We start from the raw sequence: 14,174 nt of genomic DNA, 5'->3' as shown, positions 1-14,174 counted from the left end.
TGAGATTACTAAGGACTGAACCAGTAGTTGGGTGGCCTGGGTTGTCAGATAAGGGCAGATTCGTCTGATATTCGTCTGCGAAGGAGAGTTGGTTGTCTATTGTTACTGCAAGGTTGTGGGCATGTTGTAGAAGGAGAGAGCTGTGAGTTGTCCAGGTAAATAGCAAGATCCTGATGTGGTGAAGAATCTGCTGGAATTAATATTAGTTCAGTTTTGGTGGGATTGAGTATGAGGTGATGGGCTGCCATCCAAGATGAGATGTCGGTTAGACATGCAGAGATCTTGGAAGCAGCATGTAGATCAGAGGGAGGATATAGCAGTGGAAGGCATAGCAGTGGTAGGATAATCCATGTGAGGAAATGACCTCACCAAGTGATCTCGTGTAGAGGGAGAAAAGGAGAGGACCTAGCACCGAGCCTTGAGGGACACCAGTGGAGAGTCTACGTGAGGTAGAGGTGGATCCTTTCCAAGTCACTTGGTAAGATCGCTCATCAAGGTAGGAAGCAAACCCCTGCCATGCTGAGCCCTGAATTCCAAGCCTCTTCAGGATAGACAAGAGAGTCTTGTGGTTAACAGTGTCAAATGCTGCAGATAGGTCGAGGAGATAAGTACAGATGACAGTTTTGCCAATCTGGCCACATGTAACTGCTAGGTAACCACCAGAAGGGCCATCTCAGTGGAATGAGCTGTTCTGAAGCCAGACTGGTTAGGATCCAGGAGGTTGTTCTGTGATAGATGAAGTGATATCTGATTGTAGACACAGCGCTCAAGGATTTTAGAAAGAAACGAGAGAAGGGAAACTGGTCTGTAGTTGTTGTCTGTAGGATCAGCAGTGGGTTTCTTTAGGATTGGAAGAACCCTGGCTGTTTTAAATGTGGATGGTACATGGCCAGATGACATTGAGCTGTTTATGATATAAGAAATGAAAGGGATGAGGTCAGGGGAGATGGTTTGAAGCATTGCAGAAGGGATTTGATCTAGTGGACAGGTGGTTGGGTTGCCTGTAGATATTATCTGAATGATTTCATCAGATGTGAGCTTAAAAAATTGATTTAGAGTACTTGTAGAGTTTTCAGAGGGTAGAGTAGGATTTGTGGTGGAGAATGTCTCACAGATTTTTTCAACCTTCTCTATGAAGAAGTTGGCAAAATCATCAGCTGTTAGGGAAGACGGGGCAGGGGGAGTCGGAGGGATAAGAAGATGTTGTGGAGTTTTTGAGGGTTGTGGGCAGATGCTTCCAGTATTGCTTTGTAAAAAGCAGGTTTAGCAGCAGTGAGGTTAGTGGAAAATTTGCGCAGAAGATTCTGGTAATACAGTCTTGTATTTTCTCTCCGCTGCTCGAAGTACTCTTCCATTGCTGTGCAATGTATCGGAGAGCCAGGGTGCAGGAGAAGTCTTTTTGGGTTTTGTTGATAGAGGAGAGAGTTGATCCATGGAAAGGGAAAGTGAGGTGAGGAGAGAGTTAGTAGCTGTAGACGTAAGGAGAAGAACGAATCAGAGGTTGGGAGATGTGAAAGAATGCAGGAACATACAGATGAAGGTGAGACAGTTTGAAGGTTGTATCGAATGAAGATGGATGGGGGACAGTTGTGGATCCTGTAGGTACAGTGAGTGTGAAGGTCAGGAAATGGTGGTCAGAGATGTGGAGGGGAGTGGAAGAAAGGTCAGAAGTTGGAATGTGTTGGAATTTTGTGTTGGAATTTTAGAAATGAAGGCTTATTTTGCTGTGAATTATACATATTTTCTGTTTTGTAATTATTTGTATTGTTAACATTACTGAGGATTAAGGTGACTTGGGTAAGTTACAGTGGTGGCCTAGCCGGTGAGGAAACAGTCCCGTAATCCGTAGGTTGCCATTTCGAATCCAAGGTTCTACTGACGTGTCAATGTCCCCACACACTGCTCCCTGGGCGCCTTTCGTGGATGAAAAAAACAGGACGCATTTCATTGTGTGCACCGTGCTGTGCTTGCTGTGCTTCACAATGACTGAAGCATGTGTTGCGATATAAATGCAAGAGTCTATTCATAAGTGGAGAAACAGTTTTATTTTTCTCCACTTCATACCATTATGTTTTAATAATGTTGTGATAATTATATCACAGCATGGTATAAAACAGGTTTTGTAGGAGAGAAAAGGAATTTATTCACACATCAGGGCCATGTCCATTCATTGCTGGAGGAACCAGGAGGACCTAGATTTTCATTATGAGAGAACCCAGAGAACTGAACCTCTGTTTGTTGGTATGAGGTTGTATGCATTGAAATGATGGTTGTCACAAGAATAGTACAATTATTAAATACTACATTAAGTCAAAAAGGCTTATGTGAGCCTTATGTGCATATGTGCATGCTCTCTCACGGTGAAATTGTGTCACATTATGCATGGTATCATACAAAGGTCAGAGAAGAGTAGTCCTGCGCCCCAGTTTCTCTTAAATGGGCTCCTGGAGGCTTGGGTGGGACTGAAACTAGATCAGAGGATGAGCGCTGATAGAATTTTCCTGGCATTGATTTTTTTTTTCCAGACCCTTCTCAGACACTACAAGCCTGAAATTCTGCCCGTGCAGGAGAACAACACTGGCCTTGTTGAAATGTTAAAGTGAAGATTTTATCTGCTGAGGTGAGGTGAAGGATGAAGTTGAGTGGGGTTTTTTTTTAACTCAAAGCCCATGGACAGGTTGACCCGTGTCAAAGTCTTCTACATTTTTAGAAATCAATAAAAGCACAAAAAAACAGTGCTTGCTACTTAATTCTAGCTGGCATACTGAAGCTAATGGTTCACAATTGTTCTCTGATAAGACTGTAGAATCGAGTGAAAAAGCTGCCTCTCCACATGTGTCTTTAACAGGGCCCATTTCATTAAAAAAAGCAGAAGGTCAAGTCCATAAATGTTATTTTTGTCCAAGTTTTGATGACTTTGTAATTATTAATTACAATAAGATAGAAACGGGTTTTCGTTTGTCAAAAGCGCAATGCCACATGACCTCCTGTAATACTGCACATTTAAATTTAAAAATGCTTAATCAACTTGTTAATGTTACACTACTATTTCTTCAGAGAACACAGAGTTTGGCTTCTAACATGTCCACATGGCACAGGGTTTGCTGAAGGAAACTGAGTCACAATGTCCCTGTTGTATAATGTCCTGTGTACATACACCCTGTGTATAAGGGGTATTAGGATGTGCACTACCCATGTTCCACAGCACAGAGAGAGAATGAGAGCTGGAGAGCACAGGATGCTGAGAGCACACAGCTGGAGGTGAAGCACAGAACATTTCCGGAAGCTTCAGAATGTGTCTGTGACACATGTTCTGATCATCTGCATGTGAAGAGAGAGAGAAAGCAGCCTTTGAGAGAAGGTGTTACAAAAATCCGAATGTGAAATGAATAAATAAAGCTCTCGGGCTGATTGGAAGAACTCCATAACTCCAGTCCGTATCCTAGTGCCAAGTCCTGTTGTCTTCTGCTCTCTTTCAGTGTCTTGTAAAGGTGAATTTCAGGCGGACTGAACACCATCTTCTCTCTCTGTCAATTCCTCTTTCTCAACCTCAGCACATTTATTGACGTTGTGGCCTATTTCAGTATCACGGACATGACAGGTTGGGGGGGGGTTGTGAGTGGCTGCAGTCACTTTCCCGTTTGTGTGAAGCCAAGAACTCCTCAAAGGGACCCAGGGACAGGAAAGGAGAGGCAGAGGCGGTTCCTCATTAGGGAGACGGCGGTCAGAGCGGAAGGCGCATCACGCAGTGTTATGGAGTTGCTGACAGCTCTGGCTTTATTTATAGATGTGCAGTTTTCAATAAATGGGCCAAATGTTGCTCCCGCCACCTCGCACCTCGCTTGGGCTCCACTCGTATGGCCAAGGGACCAGAGCTGAAGCTGTTAATTATGGAGGCCACGATATTTCAGCACATTTCCGTCTTCTTCCTCCCCGCTGTCTTTTTTTAAATTGACTCTGCCAGATGGGATGAGAAGGTGTCAAGAAAAAAATGTAAAAAAAAGCAGCCCTGCCGCTTTGAAAAAATGTAAGAAACCTTTTCCGCACAGTGTTCCCCTTGTCCCATTGACTGATTTGTATTCATAACAGGACAGTTTAGCTTTTTCTCCACTGCGCTTTATGGCTGCCTCTCAGGCAGAACCATCTGGTGGCGCGGCCTGCAATGGCCATGGCCGCCTGGCCCACGCGTCTACATGCTCTCCGCATGCCGCTCCAAGTTGCATATGGGACTAAGCTGTTCTCCCGCATGTTGCCAGATTCGCAGCATATGCCATCGCACTGCTGAGAAGGCCCACAACACATGCGACATCACGGCTGAAACCAGAGCGTCTTGGAGCAGCAGCAGCAGCAGCAGCAGCACAGCGGAGGGACGTCCGCCATAATTATCAACCGGTTATCGTGATTGCTCTGAGATGAAAATGCGGCTGTGTCTGCTTCAGCTGCTCCCTGTGGGTTTAGGCATATGGGGAGATGTCCAGGTTGCTTTCAACATTTCGTTCGTTAAAGGTTTTTTTTTTTAAACCAATTAGAGTAGACGTTTTTATGGAACATTTTTATGGATTCCTGTCTACACTCAACTGTAAGTAATAAAGGAGAGAATGTTTCTCCATAAATGAAACATTAGCCAAGTCTGAGGCAAATTGTGTTTTATAAAGCTGCAGGAAAAGTTGTCTTTTAAAACTTTTGCAAACAAAAACTATGGATTTTAATGATAAAATAATGAAAAATAACCAAGGACATCCCAATTTTGTAAATGGCATGTTTTTTTTTTTTAGTGAAAGTGACTATTTGTCACACCACAGTGACCCAGTGACCCAGCACCCCGTGAAATGTGGGCTCTGCATTTTACCCATCCCCCGAGTGAGCAGTGGGCAGCCATGAAAGGTGCCCAGGGAGCAGTGTGTGGGGACGGTGCTTTGCTCAGTGGCACCTTCAGGCTGTTCAGGATTATGGATCCGCTTTCTTACCCACTAGACCACCACTGCCCCATTTTGCTCCGTGCATTGTCCCTTCCATCATGACATGTGACCCAGTAAAAGAAATGCCGCTTTCAGGATGAAAACCACCATCTTCATATGGTATTCTGGCTACTGACAGTGCCACAAATTAGACCTATACATGGTGAGACAGTATTTAGACCCCATGCTGCACTGATGACTTTGTTCATTGATGGCTTTGAATTGTTCAATGGTTTGATCACCTAGGTCTCCAAACCACCTAGTGTGCACGCCGTTGGATGGTGGGAGGAAACCAGAAACCTCTGAGGATATTTACATCAGCACGGAGAGCATGAAAACTCCAGAGACACAAGGTCCAAGCCAGCATTCATAACCTGTGAGGACACGTCAGTTTTTTTTTTTTTTTTGCCCCATCTATGAAACGTGCTATATAAATAAATCTACCCTGCCTTGATTTGGTCATCATGATTTGTCCTTGGCCACAAAATCTTCCAAGGTTTCAAAAAGCAATTGCACCAAAAGCAACATCCCTCATAACTTTATAGCCTCGTTGTTAAATTCATTTCCAGGCTATGGTTGCCTAGATAAATGAATGGGCAACACATTTTTCAACTTAATCTACGATCCAATTGGAATTTGCATCAATTGCACCATAGACTTGAGTTAACTTGTTGCACCACCAGGGAATATTTCTTCTGTTGTCTCTAAAGCTCACCAGATTTGATTAAAATTCCAATGCCCAGTTGGTATCTTGCGGTTAGACATATTTTATCATGTGAATATCCAGTTAATCTATTTTTTTCAGGCTGTAGAGCATCAAATTATGGATGTTTTGAGAAGGAGTGATTCTTTTCTCCCACTCCCGCAGTAAACAGATTGAAAAGAGCTTTTGGGGACTCTGGTCATTTGGTTGTCAGCATCAAAAGCCCTCTCTTCTTTCTCATGCATGAATGAGGAGGAGAAAATGATTTTTGGGGGGAGGGGGTGGGAGGGACTATGCACCATGATTGTTGTACTCTGAAATTATTTGACCTGGAGTGCCTCAATTTCCCAAACCCATCGTCTTAAATCCCCACCGTTACAACTGGGTCAAAATGGCATCTCCACTATCACAGTGTACTGTATGAGCTTCAGAAAGGAGCCGTCTGATCCCGAGATTAATTATGCAAACCGTGATTAATGCAGATCATTGAATTAGCGAGCAAGAATAGAAAAAAGAACATCTTACAGGTTCATTGTGATGCAAATGTGTTCCTCTTTGGGATTCTGGTCTTTGCTTTACCAATTACTCAGCTGCTTAATTCAACAAAATAGAGAGTCTCACAGGATTTGTCAGCTGTTGTCATGACTAAGCACGACTAGCTGTCCTCGCCCGCAACTACATAGACTCCTTTGCTAGAACGTCTCGAGAGAGGGACCTTCTCCTCTCTGTCATATTTTGCCTTTGCTTCAAGCAGATAAACTGCTGTGAATTCAGTCAATGTCTGATTTGTCCATCCTATTTGAAAACCGGCTAATCCATGGTAAGGTCAGAGTCTGATCCTCCCCATCCAGGAACAAATCCTGGGTGAGCAGTTGAACACAAACATACCAGAGGGCCAATTTGTTGATTACCTTGTTTCTTCTGACCGCGGGAGGAAACCGTTGAACCCAGAAGAACCCCCTGCATAAAGAGCAGACAAGCTAGCTGGTTCCTTATTTGTAACTGTGTGGCAAGAGCCTGTCCATGTCTGATCCCTATTAATGAATTAATCATGAACTTCGAACATTCGGTCCAAGTACACCATCCATGTGTGGAAACACTGTATTATTTTACAACGTCCACACTTTCGTCTTACTTGCTACAGGATTTTAAGGTGTCTGGAAAACAATAGGGGCATATGTCCTTTCGCAAAGCACTGTGCTCTAATGAACTGCATAACTTTAGGTTAACGCCTCTCTCTCAAGGCACAGCCCTGCAGCCAGTCCCCCCAGCATTACTGTCACTGTGGCTCATACGGGAGCCTCTGCAATGAGCCTTAAGAGCCCTAATATTTCTATTATGAGTAACAAGCTTTGGCCCATGGTTAAAATGAATCCAAAAAATATTATTATTTCCGAAGGGGGAACATGGATCAAATAGCTGCAGATACGCTAGAAGATTTGCAGTTCTCTTTCTTTGATTAGACTTCTGTTTGTTTTAAACTCTGAGTGGATTAAGTGAAGAAAGATCATTTAAAGAGGCATTTGCAACAGAAGCCCTTTACGAAATCGCCTGAATATGAAATGAGACCGTGGGCCGTACCTGTAATTTGAAGTCTGCGAATATCCTCTCCGGCCCCACTGCGATGATTTATTCATACGGGGTCTGGAGTGATGGAGCGAAGGAGAGACGGAATAAGAACGCAGGGTTGGGAGAGGTGTAAAACGGGAGGGTGTCCTGCTGACTGCCTAACAGCCTCAAGGACAGCATTGTAGGCTGAGACGCGCGAGCTCTTGTCTGCTTCCAGGGCCACGTCTCCCGGCGCAGTGCTCTGTATGCGCGGCCCCTCACTCATTAATTCATGTTCGCCTCCCTCCGGTGCGGCGCGCTCGCATTGCAAACGGCCACGAGGGCGCCAGGGACGCCGGCTGTCGCCGCTGTTCAGAACTGTCTTTTTTTGGGAGGGGGTTAGGGACTTCAGAAGAGATCCTTATGTCGGATTAGGTGCTATCTCTCTGGTGATGTCCCGGTTGATCTCAATGTCAATCAAGAGCATTAGCTCTTCCTTATCAAGGATTGGCTTGCGATGCTAGAAATATGGGCAACAGAGAAAGGTAAAAAATCTCAGTCCCATATGACCCCTTGGTCAAAATTGTGCTGCTTTAATTAACCTGCAATCTGGAAGATATTTGGTATAGTACGAGTCAAACAACACACCTACTCATGGGTCTTTCTTTTTCTGATCATTTCCACACAGCAACAAACTGAAAGTTCCAAACAATGAAATAACACGTGAGTTTATGTAGACAACAAAACGTGTTTCACATTTTAGGCTCTTCATTTCAGCCACCTTTACTTAGACAATGTGGATGGTTATCCAGTCCTGAAACAGTCCTGAGCAATTGTTGTTGCTTTTCAATCACTCTATTAATTTGATTTATACTTTGTTTTACATTTACAGCATTTATCAGACACCCTTATCCAGAGCGACTTACAATCAGTAGTTACCGGGACAGTCCCCCAGGAGACACTCAGGGTTAAGTTAAGACTTTGTGGTCTTCTGGTTCATAGGTGAGTGTGTTACCCACTAGACTACTTCCACCCTTCTTCTGGCAAAATAATAAATATGATTCTTATATGAGCTTCTTCTTATATGTACAGTATTTTGACTGATAGTGTAAATCTACACAGTCATGCACACACATGCAAGTCCAGACATGTTGGTGAAAATGTATGTTTCATGGATAGCAGAACTGGAAGTGTTTTTTTTTCTAATAAGTAATTGCTATACATTTTGTCTAATAACCCCCTGGTAGTTTTTGGCATGTGCAGAATGAGTTAATTAATTAAGAAATAAAGTTTAGGGCTGGCATTAGTGGTAAAATTGTTTCTTTAAAATTTTAAAATTAAATTAGTCGCATTTCCCGTCTTTGTATGGTATTTTTACTCATAATCTCATGATCAAACATGACTTTGAAGCCAAGCAGTCTGTTTCCTGACAAAGAACAAGCATGTGTATAATCTTCATCCAATCAGTATTCAGGTGGAATTTTCCCTTTGCAACATATTTCAGGAGAAATTATGCATGAAGAAACGATGTGAAACTGTTTGCTGCTCATTTTCAAACTGTCTGTACTCAAACTCGGTCTAAAACAGTCAGTAAGTTTCAGAGTAAATAAGGCCTGGGTAAAAAAAACAAGTACAGGCACATTTTGGTGGGGAAGCTCGCGTTTATTGGTTACATTTGCATCATCTTGCATGCAACATGAAGTATAACACAGTTCTGAGAAAACCTGCAATGTGCAAAAAACTCAACAGCCGCAATTGAAGTCTTTCCGTAAAAGGACATTATCTCATGCATGCGCAGGAGCACGCACACACACTCACAACCGTACTTGTCAATTTTTGGGCATTTTTGTTTATCAACTGGCATGCTAACCATACTTTAAAATGGGTGTGGTTGTTGCCTGGTGGGTTTCACATTCGCCTATGAACCAAAAGGCCATAAAGTGATAGGTCCAAACCTCACTTACTCTGGGTGGTGTCTGCTAAATGACATCAGTGTAAATATTTCGGATTACTGGGGGAGCTCTAAAACATTGTCTAAAGGTTACAGGTAAAATTTCCACACAATTTACAATAAATGTACAATAAACAGCAATTGTTTGTGTTTATTGTGCTACAACTAGATCTAATGTAAACCCATTAACTAATAGCCATTTTGGTACTGAACCCCTTGAAGTTCAGGGTGTAAAACATTTTTTTGGGGGAAACATCTTTATGTTCACAAAGTGAAGTGATTCTCATTGTAATACACAGCAAGCACAGCATGCGATGCACTCAATGAAATGTGTCCTCTGAATTTAACCCATCACCCTTGGTGAGCAGTGGGCAGCCATTACAAGCGCCCAGGGAGCAGTGTGTGGGGACGGTGCTTTGCTCAGAAGCACCTCTGCAATTTCGGGTTGAAACCGGCAACCTTCTGATTACGGGTCCACTTCCTTATCCGCTAAGCCACCACTTCTAGGCCACCACTATGAAAGAAGAATGTGAAACTTAAGACTCAATGTGCACTGATGTTATAGACCCTGCGTATTTTACAGTATCGATAGGCTCAAATGTACAAAAGCCAGACCAATACAAACCGAGCAGCAGTTCTTCATAGTCCGGTCACGTCAACCAGTAGGATGTAGGGCCCCCAATAAACACTTGACAGCCAATGGTTACTAATGAGCACATGAAGTGGCACGTCTGAGGCATGTAACTGAGTGTAAGCTAGCAGGCAATATTTCCATTGTAGCGTACTTGTTTGATGTACAGTTAAGAAATTATGCTTACAAATTGATGTGCAATAGTGAACAGACCAAATGAGGGCATACCAGTGAGTCCTATTAAAGGGCATTTTATAATAAATGAGTGTATAGTAGGCAGTGAGCCGCTTTCTCTGTGATATATTCATCTGGCAAGACATTTCCAACACATTACCATATCTGAGCTACTTTTGCAAAATTCATTAGACCAATTCTGTTTTTTTGAAGCATAACCTTCTGTTATCTTCTAAAATAATAGTTTTATTAATTGTATTCCCATATGTTTTATTCTGTAAAATACCAAAGGACAGGAGGTCCCCCTTTTTCCAATCTCACATTATCATACACAGCTAATTTCAGCCTCACAGAGAAGCTGTCACGTTTGCCGTATGCAAATGTGCTCTCTTGTGCCACCCCATTTCCTACTTTAAAAGTGCACTGTAATGAGTGCAGGTGCGAGATGTGTGGTGGTTGGTGAGAGAACCTTTCCCAGGTTCTGTTAAAAATTGTTCAGCTGGAAAATGCTTTGTTAAAGGGGGTGGCTCAACCCTGAAAGGTCTTTGTGCTTACATTAACATCTCAGCATCTGAATTTACTGAACCAGACATTCAGTAAATATTTCTTCAAATTCAAAAGATTATACAATTTAGTAATTGTAACATGTCATGTTAAAATGTCTCCAAACAGTATAACTCATGTTTTAAATTGATTATATAGATGTCATTATAAGATCATTATAACATTTATTATTACAATAATTATACACATGTTAAAAATAACTGATAAACACATAATTTAATTGTTCTACACCCAAGACCAGTTTGTTGAAATGAAGAAGAATAGAGGCACAGTAAACATAAACATAGAACAGTAAAAGATAACACAATATAATATTTAATTACAGCTGCATTAACAACGCCACCGTAAAGACTTTGACCAATGCAGACGCCCCCCTTCCTCTCTGATCGACCAGTTCTCAGAGCCCACAATGCATCATTGCACTGTTTGATTATCTGCTGCGGAGCTCCTGAACCTCAGCACCGTGCTCTGCAGGGAATGCTAGGAGGAAACCAGGGAAAGGTGCACACTGTTTTCCTATTACTCTCAATGTCAGGCAGGGAATCTCAAGAGACCATGAGGGAAGGCTGGAAGGAACTGGCATAGATAGGATCTGATAGAATCACACACACACACGCACAAAATGATTGTTTATAATTTTCTTTTTTTTGCTTGACCTCTACAACCATGTTCTAAGCATGCTAATTGTACTGACTGATTAAGTAATAAAACACATTATGTGACATTGCATGAGACACAATCATAAGAAGAAAGACATATTGCACTTGGGCCATAAAAGTGCAAATTTACCAAATCAGGCACAATCTCTCTTTTTATTTTGGTAAAATGATTTATTAAATTCTATTTACCATACAGTTAGTCATCAGAGTCCAGAAGATTTTAGGTTATTTTAGATCTGTCCTTTTTTTTTCGTACTATTTAGTAGTGCATGCAGGTTACAGAATGAATATCCCCCAAGGATCAATACAAGACCAGTCAAGGAAATCCTTTAACAAGGACTATTGTGTTAAAAGAAGACACCTCCAAACAGGAGTGCATAATTCCTGGCACAGTCTATAATTAGACTTGCCTCAAGAAGGCAAGAACGTAATTAACACGTAAATCGGCACAAATTTATATCAATGCCCCTATTGCACAAACCCCCCTTTTCTCCAAAAGCCTGCCACACTCCATGGGAGGCGCAGGCCGATACCAAGTACACCAGCTACTCTATTGGGGGGGGGTCGAAAAAAGAAAACATGGTACCAGAGAAGAGCTCGTTGGGAGATAGGAAGTAGCCTGAAACTGTCCTGTGGCTGAAGATAAAGTGCTCTCTTATCTTATTTAATTAGTATCTGTAATGTTGCACTGACTGTGTCTACTGTTTGCACGGGTATCTTGCACTTCAGAGCATCCTGCAGCCCGGTGAGGGAACATTGAATAATTTCTCCACGGCCGCATCTCGTGTTCCAACACAGCCCTACTTCTTTAAGAACAGCAATGAATAAAAAATTAGCTACAATTTTTTTTTTGTCCCAAACATTTGGTGGGTCACACTGTCCAAATTAAAATGGTAATTTTCCATCTTGCTCCGTAATCAGAAATTATGCTTACAGGAGCAGTCGTTGACATTAATTAATGCAGCTTATGGCGGAACAGTCACTTTGTGACTCCGTACTACTGGTAGCCTGTCTGTGTCCTGTGGTTTAGGCTTCTAATGAAGCGGTAACCTGAGTGGAGGACCACAGATTCAACAGAAGTGCTGCGCTGGAGGAGTACCTGTCACCCAGCACTACTCCTGCGGCCTTCGCTTGCACAGCCTAATCCCAGCGGAGGAGTCCAAGCAACTCCATTTTTAGATGGCGACTTACTGAGGGTCCTACTCCTTTAATCCTGAATTGCAGCAAAGTCAATGGGTTTCAGACACACAGCTTGCGCGACAAAGAAAAGACTGTTTAAGTTCTTCCAGTGGCTCACTGGGTGACCCAGAATCTCCCTTTATATGTATCTATTCAGCATACACCACTCCAGAGTTTAAGGTAATTTAGAAATCACCTCAGTCTTATAGAAAGGAAGTGTTGTGTCCATTAAATAAACATCAAATTGGTTATTGAATGGAACATCAACCTAAATGTAGCAAGAGCCATTATTATAGCCACCATTAGTCTTGAGTTCCAATGGAATGTTGTGTTCACTAAATGCAAGTCTTAATTGATTATTAGAAAACCCTTTTGCAGTTATCTTAGTAAAACTGAAAACAGTTGCACTGTTAATAGACTGGACAAATTCACACTAGAACCTAGTGCATCAGCAGATTTTGGTTTGACTACATCATTGTTTTAACTTGGTCAATAACTATTTATTATTCATATTTTCTATACCACCTCATTTCATGCATCACTTAATGGAAAACAAGGAAATTTGTAAGTGACCAATTTTTATTTATTTATTTGTTTAGTTGTTTATTTAGTTATTTATTTAGTTCTTTTTAAATTTTCAGCAAAAATATCATGCACTTGAAAATGAAGGTAAACTGTCTGTGCCACTGATCCTTGGTGGGTTCTGGATTTAAATAAGGAGACAATGTGGACCAAAGAGGTGAGGTGTTGAAATGGAGGTGTTCAGGTGGAGTTTTCAATCAGGTGACCTGCTGCACAGAAAAAGGATGTTGGCTGGGGAATTGGCCCCTGGGCTTATCGTGTAAAACATTTTTGGCCTTAGAGAAAACGCCAGCTGCTTCCCTTCTACTAACATCTGAGGCCTTCAGCTAAATGTGGTGAAAAAGACATAAAATAGCATGTGGATTTTGCTGTGGCATATGTGTTATGCAAAATGTTATACATAATTAATGGTGCATTAGAACATAGATCCTACAAAGGATTGTAGGATCTTAAAATGTTTCTGAGGATACTGATACTGGCATGCATCATTGCAATTATGTAAATGAAGGACTCAGACATCAGGATTCAGTGAGATAGCATCTCAGTAAAAGATCCTTCTGTGGGAAACACCTGATGCCTTTTTTCCCCATGGTGCCTAGAAACAGAACACAATAAATAAAAAATGCCACATTCAGGTTGCTTTGAATTATGAATATCATTAGCAGTACATGTTGGGCTTTCTGGCTAGGAACGTGATTATCCTGCTTCTCAGACCAAATCGAAAAAGGAAAGCACCAATAACAATATTTAGTAACAATACACAAATTTCTGTAGCCCTCACAAAATGAATCTTCACAAATGGCGCATCAAAAACAATCACATAAGAGAAAGTAGATCGTAACATGTGGTCTGAAGGATTTAGGAGGACTCTTTTTTACCCTTCCCCCAGAGAGCTTTTAAATGTGTTTCTGCCTGAGTGGCGAGAAGTTAACGGAATCTTTCCTCGGCCTGTTGGGTCTCTGGCACTGATTCAACGTTCCGTTAAGATAATCACATGGGACTTCTAAGTGCTGGACCATGCATGTTATTGTACCAACAGCGGGACAATGCTATCCAAGGATTAGGGGAACTGAGATGCTTCCGCAGTTGGTCAAAGTTTTCACTTCAGTTCAGCTATATACCTCTTCTCTCCATTACTCCCCTGACAACAGGCTGAGTCACAGCGGTCAGTTTCATTTAGCTTTCTGTAATGGAGCCATCCCCTAGACTCCTGAACCAGTGACTT

This window comes from Denticeps clupeoides, chromosome 2, assembly GCF_900700375.1.
Source record: "Denticeps clupeoides chromosome 2, fDenClu1.1, whole genome shotgun sequence".
Taxonomy (NCBI): domain Eukaryota; kingdom Metazoa; phylum Chordata; class Actinopteri; order Clupeiformes; family Denticipitidae; genus Denticeps; species Denticeps clupeoides.
The sequence above is the reverse complement of the archived record's forward strand: the minus strand, read 5'-3'. Positions refer to the sequence as shown.